This window comes from Sorex araneus, chromosome 1 (genome assembly GCF_027595985.1).
Source record: "Sorex araneus isolate mSorAra2 chromosome 1, mSorAra2.pri, whole genome shotgun sequence".
Taxonomy (NCBI): domain Eukaryota; kingdom Metazoa; phylum Chordata; class Mammalia; order Eulipotyphla; family Soricidae; genus Sorex; species Sorex araneus.
In genome coordinates, this window is record NC_073302.1 from 6,874,291 (window position 1) to 6,889,614 (window position 15,324).

The 15,324-nt window shown below is 44.3% G+C and overlaps 1 protein-coding gene across 7 annotated transcripts in view; it reads left to right on the forward strand.

The window, feature by feature from the left end:
- MAPKAP1 (MAPK associated protein 1) overlaps nt 1–15,324 on the forward strand; it is a 260,508-nt gene that overhangs the window by 135,906 nt on the left and 109,278 nt on the right. The window lies entirely within an intron of this gene.

Consider the following 15,324-nt stretch of genomic DNA (forward strand, 5'->3'; position numbering starts at 1 on the left):
GATTTTTACCAAACATTTTCCTTCATCTAAAGTAGTTGATTTCTTTCTAATTAATTAATTTGGCAGGATGAAAGGCGGTGGGGGGGTGGCTTCCGAGCAGTGCCTAGCGCACCCCCTACAATTCTCGGCCATAGATGAGTGGCTGAGTGACTCAGCTGTCCTGGGGACTCAGTACTCGGGCCTGAGGGTGTCCTGCTGCGGGGACCTTGTACTGGGCATCAGACGAAGTTGGGTGCGTACTTTGGATGTGCCCTTAATCCCTGTGCTGTCTTCCTGGCCCAGTAGTTATTTCCTTTTGACGTTTAACCTCCCCCACCCCCCACCTGTTTCTGAGCCATGCCCAGTGGTGCTGCAGGGCTGTTTCTGCCTAGCAGAGCTGAGGAGATGGTGTGGTGCCGGGATCGAACTGGCCTTGTGCATGCAAAGCTGGCACGCTAGCCCTTTGAGCTGTGTCCCCAGTTTTAGGGTAGTTGCTTTTTGAACTTACCAAACCATCAGGTCTATCCACCGAGCTAAGTCTCGCTGGGAGTGGCCCCCGAGCATTGCTGGGAGATTCACCACCATTACCCCACAACCACTTACTTTTAATTTAACAATAACAACTGAAATAATTAAAAATTACATAACTTCCTAAAGAGTAAAGGGAAAATTAGGTAGTAAACAAAGAATATTAGTTCAACAGAAGGAAAGAAAGAAAAATAAGCAGAGAAGAGGCGAACATAATACAAGATGTAGGGGGCTGGAGTGATAGCACAGTGGGTATGGCGTTTGCCTTGTACGAGGCAAACCCAAGTTCGAATCCCAGCATCCCATATGGTCCCCCAAGCACGGCCAGGAGTAATTCCTGAGTGCATGAGCCAGGAGTAACTCCTGTGCATCGTCGGGTGTGACCCAAAAACCAAAAAAAAAAAAATACAAGATGTAGACTTACCCAGATATATCGCTATTAATGCAAATCACCTGTAAAGGATGTAATTCATAAAAGCATACTTATAAAACCTTTCGTGTTACCTGACTTATGTCACATATGTACCTATAATGAAATGACACTGAACCTTTGAAATCCACCCCCTTCCTTCTGTCTCAAAGCCGCAATGCTCCTTCTGCGCTCTGACCTATGGGCCAGTCTCTAGTCTGCCTCCTCGGGAGGAGCAAGTAGGGGCAGGGGTCAATGACAGCGAGTTCAACAGTAAAACTTAGGGCCAAAAGATATCAGTGGGGATATCTTGGTAAATGTCAAGACCACCAAAGGAATTTTAAGTCTAATTGTAGAGGTACCTAGCAACACAGTTAAAATTATTTCCCCTTTTCTGCCAGGGATTGATCTTGGGCCTCATACATGCAAGACAAGTGCTTCATCTTTAAGTCACTTCACCAGTCCTGTCTCAAAATATTTTAAGAGTATTCTGAGAAAGCATTGGCTGAATATATTGAGATACTAGTATCTTGTGTCAGAAACCATAAAGATAACTCAGAGGGCTGGAGTACATGCCCTGCTTGCGTGGGCGTCAAGTTTGATCCCAGGCGACACTTGCTGTAGCCATCTCTCCACACATACACATAGAATCTGAAGCTCTGCTTTAAAAATTTTGACAGTTTTTTGAGGGCGGATGGCGGTTGTGGCGGTGGGTTCACCCGAAGTGGTCAGGGCTTACTCCCGGCTCTGTACTCAGGGATCATTACTTCTGGCAGGGCTCAAGGGACCTTATGTGAGGATCGAACCGGGTCAGCCGCATGCAGACAAGCACCCTATCTGCTGTGCTATCCAGGCTTGGGGGCAATTTTAATGCTCATTCTGCTATTTTGCTGTTAAATGTGATAAGTATAGGCATACAAGTAGCAACAATGACATCATCTAGCCCTTTCTTGATGGCTCCCTTGGTTGTATTTTGCTGTGATGTGCCGATGCCCATGTGGGCTCATGAAAGAATGGAAGGATGTTTGACCAAAGTGTTCCAGCAACTTTGCAGTTACGAGTTCTTTCCATGCTGGTTGCTGTTTTAAAGGCTCCATCTGGCAGTGCGGGGAGAGGGGGGGATACTCCCGGGGGATTGAACCCAGGCCTCCCACGTGCAAATAGCGTGCCTAGCCTATTTCGCTGTCTCTGTGACCCCCAACAATTAGAATTCTTCATACACCCCCTTTTTTCTTTGCTGTCTGCATTCATCTTTATTTACAGTTGTTTCTTTCGAGACTGCTGCTGCTAGTTTCCATGATGGGTGTCGTCACTGAGAACCACTCACCTACATAATACAGTGTAAGAGGCCCTTGCCAGGCTCACTCCCGCTCAGCTCCCGTCACACGCGTCACGTTCTTGAACTGGCAGCTTCTTGACGCTGAAACCATGTCTGCTTGTGCTTTTCCCTCAGCAGAAGTGCCATTCTCACCCTCCTGTTCATATCCTGCTTCATCTCACAGTCTTAAATCCTCTGTCGTTTCTTCATTCAGCACCTGTTCTGGCCTCCCAGGCCCGCGGGATTGAGTGTCAAATGGAGAGCAAGAGAAATGAGGTTGCTGCATTCAAGAAATTTACAGTTGGGTGGGGAAGAAGAAATTAGTAAGTGTAATAACACTTTGAACTGGCTCATTTCACTTATCATTTGTATTTATCCATGCATTCAATAAATAGTTATTGAGTGTTTGCTCTATGCCAGGCATTTGGCTGGGTATGCCGTGGTGAATGGAACCATCCATGCCGTCATGGTCTCTCTCTTATAGATGCTGCACGTCAGTGAGGAAAATCAACAAATAATTAAACCAAATGATGTTTCCTTAAAAACCAAGTTAACTGCTCTGAAGGAAAAGAATGCCATTTATGACTGTCCAGCCAAGAAGTCTCGAAGAAATTCTCTGAAAAAATAATAGGAGAGCTTTTTGGTGGGGAGGGACTCCAGGCAGCTGGACTCCGGGGATGAAGCCTGCGGGGGTCAGATTCTAAAGGCCAGTGTGACTGAAGCACAGGCGAGAGAGAGAGAGAGAGGTGGGGGGGGAGGGAGGGAGGGGGAGGGGGGGAGGGGGGGAGGGAGAGAGAGGGAGGGGGGAGGGAGGGAGGGGGGGAGAGAGAGAGAGAGAGAGAGAGAGAGAGAGAGAGAGAGAGAGAGAGAGAGAGAACACCGGGAGGGGATGGCGGGGTGGGAAGGGACCACAGAGAGACGGAGAGACGTGAATTGGTTCTGGCAATATTTGAGAAATAAGATTGGGCACACATAGGGTGAAGTAGATAATGGGAAGTGTGGGGAAGGAGCTATCAAGGAAGTCCCCCCAGAAACTTCTGACTTGTACAGTTTGGAGGGTTGTGATGCTCTTCTCTGAGACAGGGAATGTTAGCCTAAGTGTAGGTTTTTGTTTCGTCCTTTTCGGTTTGAGGACCACATCTGGTGGTACTCAGGGCTTACTCCTCACCCTTTGCTCAGGGGTCATTTCTGTAAAGACTAGGGGACCAATAAATACTGTGCCAGAAATCGAATCTGGCTCGGCCATATGCAAGGAAGGTGCCCTGACCACTGTACTATCGCTCTGGCCCTGGAAGACTAGGTTTTCTTGGGGTCTTGGTCTGTGCAGGGAGTGGGAGGGGCAGCATGGGTTTGATCTATTAAATCTGAGCCGACACTGCTATATTTAAGAGAAGTTTTCAGATGGTTACATTTGTGTGCTGGGAGTTGTGGGGCGGGGGGGTGGCATAAAATAAAAATGTGACTTTGTTTTTCTGGTTAAATGTTTTTCAATTGTAGTTACGGTGTGTGGTATTTTTATTTTATATCACAGTGTTTGTGATATGTTTGTGATATTGATATAAAAAGTTATTATACCCCCCACCTCCAAAGTGCCCCCCGACCCTGGGCCACTGTCCTTATATTGCCTCTGGTTTGTTTTCATTCCTGCTCCCTCTGCCTCTCCTGCCACACACACACTGTTAAAAAGTGTGGTCCCCGGCCAAGGGTTTGTCATTATTCGATACATGTCCTTATTTTGTCTCTCTATATAGAAATGCTAATTTGGGAATCCTCTGCCAAGAGAAGTTAATTGAAATTTCCACCCTAGATGAGTGACAGAGACAGGACATTGAAAACCCGAGCGGATAATGGTACCTGAATGGGGTGTCATAGAGAGGAAATCTCTCCCGAGTGAGCTGGATGACGACTGGGGTGTCCTGGAGTTGAGGCGAACGGAAAGAGAGCCAAGAGAAGCAGCCATCCAGGCGGGAGGGGAGAGACAAGCTTGGAGCCGGGACCATATCTATTTTATTTATTCCAAAATTCTACTATAGTTTAGGTAACATGGTTATAATTGTGCGAAGAATTATTGAGGGGGGGGGTTGTTTATTTTACTTTACTTTTTGTTTTGTTGTTGTGAGTCTTTTTGAGCGGGGAGGCAGGGGCTGGTCATACCTGGCATTGCTCAGGACTTAATTCTGGTTCTGTGGATCACTCCTGGCAGTGCTCAGACACCTTCATGGTGCCAAGGATGGAACCTGAGTTGGCCATGTGCGAGGCAAGTACCATCTCTCCAGCCCCATTTATGGTTTTGATAAAGTTGCTGGCACTTTACCACAAAATCCCTAGGCCGCCCACCCCTGCCCGTGTTACTTTGATTCCACTTTTTCCTCCCCCCTCCACCACTCCCTTCACTCATGGTAAGCTCAGTTTTCTAACCCAAGGCCAAGGGCTTGACATTGTTCAATACTGTCTATTCTCTGTCGTGTTACTCTGTATACCACAGAGGGTTAAAATATCTGGTATTTTCCATCTCTTCTGACTTACTACACTTAGCACGATGCCCTCCCATTCCCTGAGAGTTGCTGCACAATTATAAGATTTCAGCTGTTCCTTATGGCTACATCGTGTTCCACAGCTTCTTTTTTTCAACCTGTCATTGACCATTGGGGTTGGTTCCATATGCTGGTATTGTACTTAACGCCATAATGAAAATGGCTGTGCATTTATCTTTTTCAATTCATTTCTTGTGTTTGGGGGGTAGGTGCTAAGGCAGAATCACTGGGTTATATGAAAGCTCTGTGTTTTTGTTTTTGCTTTTGTTTTGTTTCTTGTTTTGGAGACTCTCCAGTTTTCTGTGGAGGCTGCACCAGGCAGTATTCCTACCAGCATTGAAGAAGGGCTCCTTTTTCACCACATCTCTGCCAGCACTGGTGATTTCTGGTCTTTTAGTTATATGCTGTTCTCACCAGTGTGAGATGATATCTTGTTCTATTTTGATTTATGTTTCTCTGTTATTAAGTGATGGTGTGCCTTTTCATATGCCTTCCGACTGGCTGGCTGCCCTCATTGAGGAAGTGTCTTTCCATCTCATTTTCTTGTTTTTTAAAATGGAGTTTCTGGGTTTTTTAACTTTTGAGCGAGTGCCTTATATATCTTGAATATTGGCTTTGTATCTAATGTATGATATACATACATTAAATATGTGACACTCAGTTTAGCAGGATATCTTTATTTTAGCCCATATTCCTTTTTCATGCAAAAACTCTTTAGTTTGGTGGAGCCAAACTACTGGGTTTTTTTCTTTGTTGTCCTTGCTGATGAGCAGAGATTACTGAAGACACTGTGACTTACTGTCCTGGAGAGTTCCGCCTGTGTTTTCCTCCATGCATTTTTACTAGTTGTGGTCTAATCTGGAAGTATTTAATCCACTCTGAATTATCCTTTGTGATAATTCAAATATGAGATATGTATATGTGTATGAGATATGGATTCAATTTAAAAATTTGCACCTGGCTATGTAGTTTTCCCACCACCATTTATTGGAGACTTTCCTTGCTCCACTTTCTCCAGGTACATCTTTTGTCATAGATGAGCTGTCTGCATAACAGAGGCTTTACCTCTGAGTTCACCTTCCGGTCCATTGGTCTGAGTATGTGCCCATAGTCCACATACCATACTGGTTTTGACTACCATAGTTTAACAGTATAATTTAAAGTCAGGAAGTTACTACTTCCCCTCTTCTTTTTTGCTCAGAATAGCTATAGCTATTCAGGGAGTTTTATGATTCCATATAAGTTTTATAAGTTTTAGTAGAGTTTTTTATATGTTCTTGAAGAACGTCATCCGAATTTTGACGGACTCCCTGGTGCTGAAGGCTTACTCCTCCCTGTTGGCCTGGGGGTCACTCGTGGCAGTGCTTAGGGGACTGGATGTGGTGCCAGAGATCAAACAGGGCAGCCACAGGCAAGGCAAGGACCTTGATCTGCTTCCCAGCTCCCTGACCCGACTTACAGATACTTTCCTCTGTATCTGTATCAGTCTTTCTTTCACATCCTTTATATTGATTCTAGGTACTTGATGTTTCTGGACACTTTAAGTGGAATTGTATTTTTTATTTCTTCTAATTTTTTGTTTGTGTGTAGAAATTCAACAGATTTTTGGATATTGATTTTGTAGCTCTTTTTAAATTTATTGACTCTCTTCCACTGATTTTCTCAATTCCGTGACTATCATGAGGATTGTTTTTCTGAAGTCATCCTTGGGCAGTATAGGAAATTCTGATGTAGTTGAGAACTTTCGGTACATTCGTCCCTGTCTATTGATTCGCCGTCCTCACCTTCCCGTTACTCCTGGTGGGTGGAGGTGAGGCTGGAGCACCTCGTTCCAGCTCAGCTAAGCTCTCACTCTCAGTGGGAATGTTCAGTGCTCTCATTCTCAGTGGGAATGGAGTCTCTGTGACAGCTAATTCACCACCCCGGGTGCCAGATGCCTTTTGAGGGTTTCTTTGAACTGGTGTCTGTGGTTTTGAGTTGTGCGCACCTGGATGAGGGCAGGGGATTGTGGCCTCTGTGCCCTGTAGCCGCTGTGGCCCCGAAGTCAGGCTGGCCTGGACTGTGGCCTAGAGTTCACTGTTACTGGGATGAGCCCTGACTGGGCAGTAACTAGATATGGTGGTCACATGACAGATTTCAGCAAGTCAGTCATCTTCCTTTGGGGTCTGGGGACTTGCCCTTTGAAAGTGCTACTTGCTGGCCTTGTGGCTGGGGCTGACCTCTGTGGTGTCTGGGTAATGGCAGCTTCTAGCTGTGGCCGGGAACAGCCTCCTCCGACACAGCAAGTGCAGGCTTCATACGCAGCGTCTGCGGAGCTCTGTGCTCGGGGCCCTCTGCCTCAGGTTGATGATGGAGTCTGGTTTACCCATGTCGGGGTGTTCCCTTTGGCTCTGAGCCGGCTGGGGCATACAGCCTGTCAGACTGTACTGAGCCTGTAGGCTGGGACCTGCCGCAGGCCCTCCAGGCTGGGTGGGGGCCGGGACCCTGTCTGGGACTGGGCTGAGGCTGGGGGGCTCACTCAGAACGGCCACTCTGAGTCCCGGCCTACTGTGGCCGCACTGTTGCTCTTGACAAATCCTGAGACCCAGGACTCACTAAATTCAGGTACAAAACTGAACGTTGTGGAACAATTCTGGCGAGCGCCTTCCAGCCTTCTAGCACTGGTGTGTTGGGTAGAGAGGCCACGTCAGCCCGTGCAGCAACCCTGCTGGGCAGTGGTCACCTTGGGAGTGACCGCTTCCAGATGTGCCAGGAACAGCCCAACAGGATCTAAATCCTTTGTCTTGGTGCCCTCCCACCCTTGGTTGGCCTTGATGTCTGATACCGGCTTAAAGATTTGCTGGTGCTTCTCTTCTTTCAGCCGCTGCTTTTCCCATTCCTCTGAATTGGTCCGCCTGTGTCTGTTCCGCAGACTCCAGTCTCTCTGAGGAGGCGGCTGTTGTGTGCAGTGCATTTTCTCAAGGAGACCCCCTCATGGAGTGCTGCGCTCACTTCACCGTTGATAGTCTGTGTTGATGCCACAGGAATGCAGATAAATATTGCCCCACCTCCATAGCTGTTTCATTGACTTAGCCCCTAGTCCATAAAATAGTGCTAAAAACAGCAAACGATTTCTGCAGTGGATGAACGAACATAGCAACATTCATTGATCTGTCCTGAAATTTGCCAACTTAGTGCCAGGAAGGCCCTTGGTCAGTAAAACAGTCACTCACTATATACAAATCTTTAATTCATTGAAAGTCTCCAAGTGAGATGTTCTTAATCTGATGATATTTTTATTTAAATGATAGATAAAGATTTGGAAAAGAATCATTACACGCACTTCTGCAGGGGTTGGAGGGGGCCAGAGTTAATGCCTAGTAGTGCCTGGACGACCATATGTATTTTGGGGATTTGAACCAGGGTCAGTGGGATGCAAGGCGAGCACTTTATCTCCCACGCTCTATCTCTCTGGCCTCGTGCACTTTTCTATGAAGCCGGACAGAAATATTCCCCACGGTCAGCCTTTTCTGTGTGCCACACCATTAAAAAATGGGTTGGTGTGTATGAGCACACTGGGCCCCTCCTGTCTGTCGGACCCACTTCCAAGCACTTTCAAGGATTCTGTTCCTCACAGTGCTAGCCCTGTAATGGGATACTATTCTCGGTAGCGGGGAAACTAAGGCTCATGCAATTTAATAGTTATAGAGACCATGTATTTAGCAAGTGGCAGTTGAGGTCTGTCACTGGAACACAAATCTCTATTTCCACTGATCATCAAAGACACAAATATGAATAACTTTGTAAATCATGGTGCTTTAATTTTAAAAATATTTTTTAAAACTAGGGGCCAGAGAGATAGAATAGGGAGTTAAGGTGCTTGCCTTGCATGCGGCAGACCCTCATTTGATTACTGACACTGCTTGGTCCCCCCAAACACCACTTCTAAATCACCCTTCTAAATAATAAAATAGTATATATTCATATGTTGATCATATTGTCATGTATTTTGCATTTTCCAAAGGTCAAAGTGAATTTTTACATGCAATATCTGCCAGAAATCTGGGTGTTTCTGGAATGCTTCTGAATTTTTTATAGGTGTTAAATACCTCTACATGTGACTAACTTTTATAAAGGCAATATTGACCTTTGAATATATAAGTATTGGTCAGTAATTCAGTAAATATAATTTTCAGTGACAAAATTAGGCCACTATGCCACCAACTCTTCCTTTATATATATATTTTTTTAGTCTTTTGAGCATTTGGCTTTTTCTGGTAGTGCCTCATAAACAGAATTTTTAAGCTTCTCTGTTTTATGCTATTCACCATGCTTAGTTGTAATATTTTGTTTTTCCTCTTATCAAAAAATAAGATGCTGGGGCTGGAGAGATAGCACAGCGGGTAGGGCGTTTGCCTTGCACGCGGCCGACCCGGGTTCAAATCCCAGCATCCCATATGGTCCCCTGAGCACAGCCAGGGGTAATTCCTGAGTGCAGAGCCAGGAGTAACCCCTGTGCATCGCCAGGTGTGACCCAAAAAGCAAAAAAATAAGATGCTAGTAATCATGTCATAATGAGCTATAAAAATGCCTCTTTCATCCTCAGTTCTTCTCTCCTTGTCTTGAGTTAAAGTCTCCGACACATGTTCTTTACCTAGAGAGCCCCATTTGGTTCATAGACAAGAAAAAGAAAAGCTTTTTATTTTTTATTAGCATCCATATCATTAATACCTCTTACTTGGGTTTGGGGGGAGGGCCTCCCAAACAGTGCTCTGGGGAACCGAGGGCTCTTCTCTACAATTCTTGGCCAGCTGGGCTGGTGGTTCAGTGTGACAGCCCAAGAATATGATGCTTCGATGCTACTTGAACCCTGCAGTGCCAGGGATGACCTCAGTTTCCCCAGCAGTGCTCAGGGGCCTCCAGGGCCACACCAGGTGATCTCAACACTCAGGGGACCATGTGGTGCCAGGGATCAGACCCAGGTTGCCAACCCCTATGCTGTCTCTCTGCCTCCACTGCCTCCCCTTTAAGTTTTTTAAAAAATAAGTTAAATGATTATGTAGAGTCTACACATTCTTGTATCCCTCCATTTACAGATGTGTTAAATACACTCTAAATAATTGCCACTTTGCTTTTCAGTGAGGACACAGACAATAAAATCATCTCTGCTCTTTGGGAAGCATAATTAGAAAAAGAATCATGCAATGTTATTTGTAGAATTATTAGCCAAATTCTGTGGGATCAAAGAAGACAGTCACTTGGATTACCCTGGAGATTTTAATGATTCTCCTAGGGAAATCTAGGAAAGCTTTTACACATAAGAAATCAAAGCTCCACCAGAGATCTCTCCAGATCCCGTACCAAGCCAGTTTCACCGGGGCACCGCAGATGGAGCGGGCATGCTCTCTCCGCCCACTCCAGATGGAACCCCAGTGGCCACGCGCTTCCAAAAGCAAAACCCAGGTACGCGAGTTCAAGGACCAAGACTGCAGGCCACATGGCGGCAGTGGAGACAGGCCATCCCCTCCCGTCTCTCAGCCCACTTGGGGTCCTGCCTGTCACTCCCAGGTGCTGCCTCTGGTTGCCATCTCAGCGCATCAACGGCCTTGATCCAAGACTCCCAAATGAATCTCAAAATGGATTAGCACCCTACAGAGATGTCTCTGGTCCCCAACCATTTACAACTTTAGAATTCCAGAAGCCACCTCTCATGATATTCAAAATAAGCAATCACTGTATCACTGTCATCCCTTTGCTCATCGATTTGCTTGAGCAGGCATCAGTAACGTCTCCATTGTGAGACTCGTTGTTACTGTTTTTTGGCATATCGAATATGACACGGGTAGCTTGCCAGGCTCTGCCGTGCAGGCAAGATACTCTTGGTAGCTTGCTGGGATGTCCGAGAGGAGCGAAAGAGCCAAACCCAGATCGGCTGCATGTAAGGCGACTAAGTACTATCGCTCCAGTCCGAAATAAGCAATAGCAAATAAATTTATCTAGCATCTGCCCCCGGCAAACAGGCTTGAAAGGTGGTAGGAAAATTCGAAATAATGGTGGTGGGAAGGTGTAATTGTGGTGGGATTGGTGTTGGAATATTGAATGTAAACAATGTGAAAAACCTTATAAAAATTAAAAAATAAAATCTTATGTCAGGATATTTAATGAACAAAAGGTGCACAGATTTATATTGTGTGATTATTATTGTATGAAAATTAGTTTCAGATGTTTAGGATTAGCCAAGAAATCATGAAATCAAAAGCAATGGCATTGTGGAATAATGAGAGAAATATGTTTATAAGTAAAAGCAAAAAAAAACAAAATAAAGAAAACGGAGCTCACCTATTTGGCTGCATAACACCTCAGAATTTCATAGTACGGTCAGCCCAGTAGGATTACAGCAGAGGGGAGAGTTGCCCAGAAGCCCACCACGCTCACTGAGCCAACACACGTAACATGGAAGCCTCAAATCACACCAACCAGCACAGTAGGTCCTCGGACGATGACTTCAGTAACAGCATCCTGAGGTTTGGTAATTCCCTTTGCCTTGTGTTGAAGTAAATCTATTTGCCTGCAAGGGGGACCCACTGGGGTGGTGGGTGAAGGGAAAGGCACACCGGTAGAAAGATTGCTGGTGGGATTGGTGTTGGAACACTTAAGTCCTGAAACAACTTTATTCTGAACAACTCGGTAAATCACCGTGTTCCAATAAAAAAGAAAAAGAGAATGAGCTCACAGAGATTTTGCCACGCAGCTGTTTTGTGGTTGAGTTAGTGTTAAAACCAGATCTGACTGCAAAATTCTTATTCATGCTACCACACGTTCATAGACACTCCCTTTTCATTGCTTTATAAGCAAATATCTGTATTTGTAGGAATTTCTGAATCAGGAACCAAAGCCACAAATGCCATTTCTCATGAAAGAGTGTAGGAACAGTGGTAAATTTTTGTTCTCTCGAGCCTGCTTTGCCACCGTTTAACTATGTGCTTATTGGCATGTTGTTCCTTTTTTTCTGGCTTCTCATTCTCATCTATAAAAGTGAAGAGGTTGGAATAAATCTCTCTAAGCCTCTAATTTTTTAAAGTAATGTGTTATAGCTTCCTCCTCCTTCTCGAAGTATGAAACATTTCCATAGGAGACGGGTTCCCTAGGGCCTTGGGAGGTCTTGACACACACAGTGGCTTCGGCGGAGGGGTGAGGGTGGGGAGTGGAGGGGGGTGTGTGTTCGAGGAGTGAGGGCTCTTGACAGAGGGTTTGAATCTCAGTTTTATCATTTACGTACTGTTTAATCTTGAGCAAATCACTCAACCTCATAGAGCCTCAGTTTTCTAATTTGTAAAACAGAAATGATAATAGATGACTCAGAACTGATGTGAAGACTCCGTCAGCTTCTATGTCTAAACCACTTTGTACAGTGTCGGCCACATAGCATTCAGTAAATGATGTCTGTGCTTAGCACGCCTGCCCTAATTTGAAGAACCAAGCAGTTTTGAGTAGCTTCAGAAGTCAGAATACTACCATGATCTCTTTTGTTAATGATTTTTTTATAAAGGCACAAAGGATCCAATATGCCGATGCACAGAATATGGAATTTTAGTCATTTCCCCCTCAGATGTGCAATTAAAGGGTTAGAGGAGTTGGAGCAACATTTGCTGCTAAACTTTACTAATGACCCAGAAAAGACTTTCATTAATCTTGTATAATATAGAGTAAATCATTCATTCTTTTCTTTTCTGTGTTCCCAGTGCTTAGGACAAGGTAGGCACTTTGCAAATGTTTTTTGAATGAATAAATGATTTCACACTTTGTATTTAAGAGCTGGGAAGAATAATATAGCTCGTGGATCTTAGGCTGTGACATTTGTTGAGTTTGTTTTGAGGGGATTTGGGGGCATCCCATGACAATCAAAGTAGAATTCTTCTGATATCACTGTTTGACTTTCTCCTTTGATCAATAGGCTTATTATTTGCCCTTGAAACCTCTGTGGTGCTGGGGAATCACAGACATTCCTCAGGATGATTTACACAGCAATAAATAATTTGCACTGTCCGTTGCTTGCTTCATCAGTGTCTGCCCTGTTCATAAACCCCCAGAGGCCCAGTGGCCCCAAGGCTGGAGCATGGTGGGTATGCCAACGCCTGTTACAGATGTGTGCATATTGAACTTGTTTCTCAGGATCCTTGTTTGCTTTGTTGCTCTCATATGCAGCCACAATTTATCTCTACAGATTGATGTAACTGTAGAAATTATTTCCCATCTGATTTGATTATTAGTTATCATACCATTTCTTTTTCACCTCTGTAAAAAGTACTGCATATATATACGTACATACACACACACAAAACACACACACACGATATATATATTATCTCTCCAGTAACCACTGAATTAGGTAATAGACCCTTTTCATAGATGTGGGAATTAAAACCGAAGGCTCTAATGCTGCTTCTCTGAGATCACAGAGCTTGTCGGTGATGGAGCTGGCTTTGAACTCACCTCGTTATGGACACGAAGGTCTTGACCGATTCACCATGGCATTTTCCTCATCTAAACGTCCTGCTGCTTCTGCAAGTGTCTTGTGTTTATGGTAGCTACCTCTTCCAAAGATCTCTAAGTTTCCCATACATTCAGAGATGAGTTTTGAATTTCTCAACAGCGTTGCAGATGCATGAAATTTATAGTGACAAACATAGCCAGATTACTTTCTTGTTATCCATCCATTTAGCAAATTTACAGTTCCCATTAATTTTAATCTGTCCTTATTACCTGTTTTATATAATAAATATCTCTTAGTCATGACAGACTGAGTATAGATCACCTGAAGTAGGCTCGCTCTCAATAAGCAGAGTTGCAGCTAAAGATTTGTGAATTAATTGGGAAAATTGCAAATCAGGTAGTCAGTGAAATAATTCATTGTCACATCCAATCAATAAACTTTGTAAATCAACTCATTTAATTCAAAAAATGATCTATATAGATCAAGGAACCAATTAAACAATTAGCATACACTTTGCAATTAATTAATTTAAGCATCAATCATATAATTAAAACTCCAAATTTAAGTTGCAGAATATAGAATCCTGTCTTGTGAACTGTTGGTTCATGCTTCAGAATGATCAGATCTGCAGTTTCACAGTTCAGTCAGAATGAAGCAGGGGATTGGAGCATGTTTAAATTTGTCTCCGTTTTAAATTGCCTTTATGTTGTTACAGTTTTCTACCCTTCCTTTATCAGAAAATTGACTTTTTACTTCCTCCAAAGGAGATGGTGTGGTTGATTCTAAACTGGGCAATGCGGGAACCTGGAAATACTGAGTGGGCATTCTCAGGGAGTGAGAGAAGCCCAGAATTCGTTGAGAGGGCCAGGTTCTGTATCAGGGTAATCAGGACATTTGCTTTTACTCTGTTATCAGTAAGATTTTTAACTCAGTAAGATTTTTCAGAAAAAAAAAAAGAATCATATGGTTTATCTTAGATATCTTGAATATTTCTCTGAACTAAAGCAGATAGATATATCAGATATATATGCATATTTATGTATACATATGTGAATCACTGTGAGATACACAGTTACAAAGTTGTTCATGATTGAGTTTCAGTCAGTGTTCCAAAACCCGTCCTTTCCCCAGTGTACATTTCCCACCACCAGTGTCCCCAGTTTCCCTCCCGACCCCGACCCCTGCCAAAAGCAGATGTTTTTAACTCTATAAATCAGAGGCCTCTGATTCCCTACCTTCCCAAAATTATTTTTCTTTATAGTCATGTTTGTGTCTCTTTACTTTCATTTTATTACATTTAGACTTAGCCTTTACTTTCCCCTTCGCCCCACCCCCCGCTATGCTCCAAACTTGCTCATGAGCTGATGAGGAATCACATCTTTTTTTTTTTTTTTTTTTTTTTTTGCTTTTTGGGTCAGACCCGGCATTGCACAGGGGTTACTCCTGGCTCATGCATTCAGGAATTACTCCTGGCAGTGCTCAGGGGACTATATAGGGTGCTGGGGATCTAACCTGGGTCGGCGCGTGCAAGGCAAACGCCCTACCCGCTATGCTATCACTCCAGGCCCGAGGAATCTCATTTTTGACCTAAGGGCTTAAGTTTTTTTGTTGTTGTTTTGTTTTTTGCTTTTTGGGTCACACCCAGCAATTCACAGGGGTTACTCCTGGCTCTGCACTCAGGAATTACTCCTGGCGGTGCTCAGGGGACCATATGGGACGCTGGGACTCGAACCTGGTCGGGTCGGCTGTGTGCAAGGCAAACGCCCTACCCACTGTGCTATCACTCCAGCCCCTAAGGGATTAAGTTTTGTCTTTAGAGCATGTGCTTAGTCAATATCTGTTGACTAGAGCAGCATAAAGGCACTTACTTTGTTGCTCCCTCCATGCTTTTTCTCCCCTAATGGGAGAAAAAGTGCCGTGTGTCTCCCGCCGTGTTCTCTATCAAATTAAGTAGAATCTAAGAGAAACTCTTGGTATGGTCATGCTCTGGGGTAAGTAGCATCAGTGTCCCAGTTTGCTTCCTGTACAACCGTAGTCTCGGGTCTCCTTGGCCCTTCCTCGGTTGGTATTCACTCACCTTTTT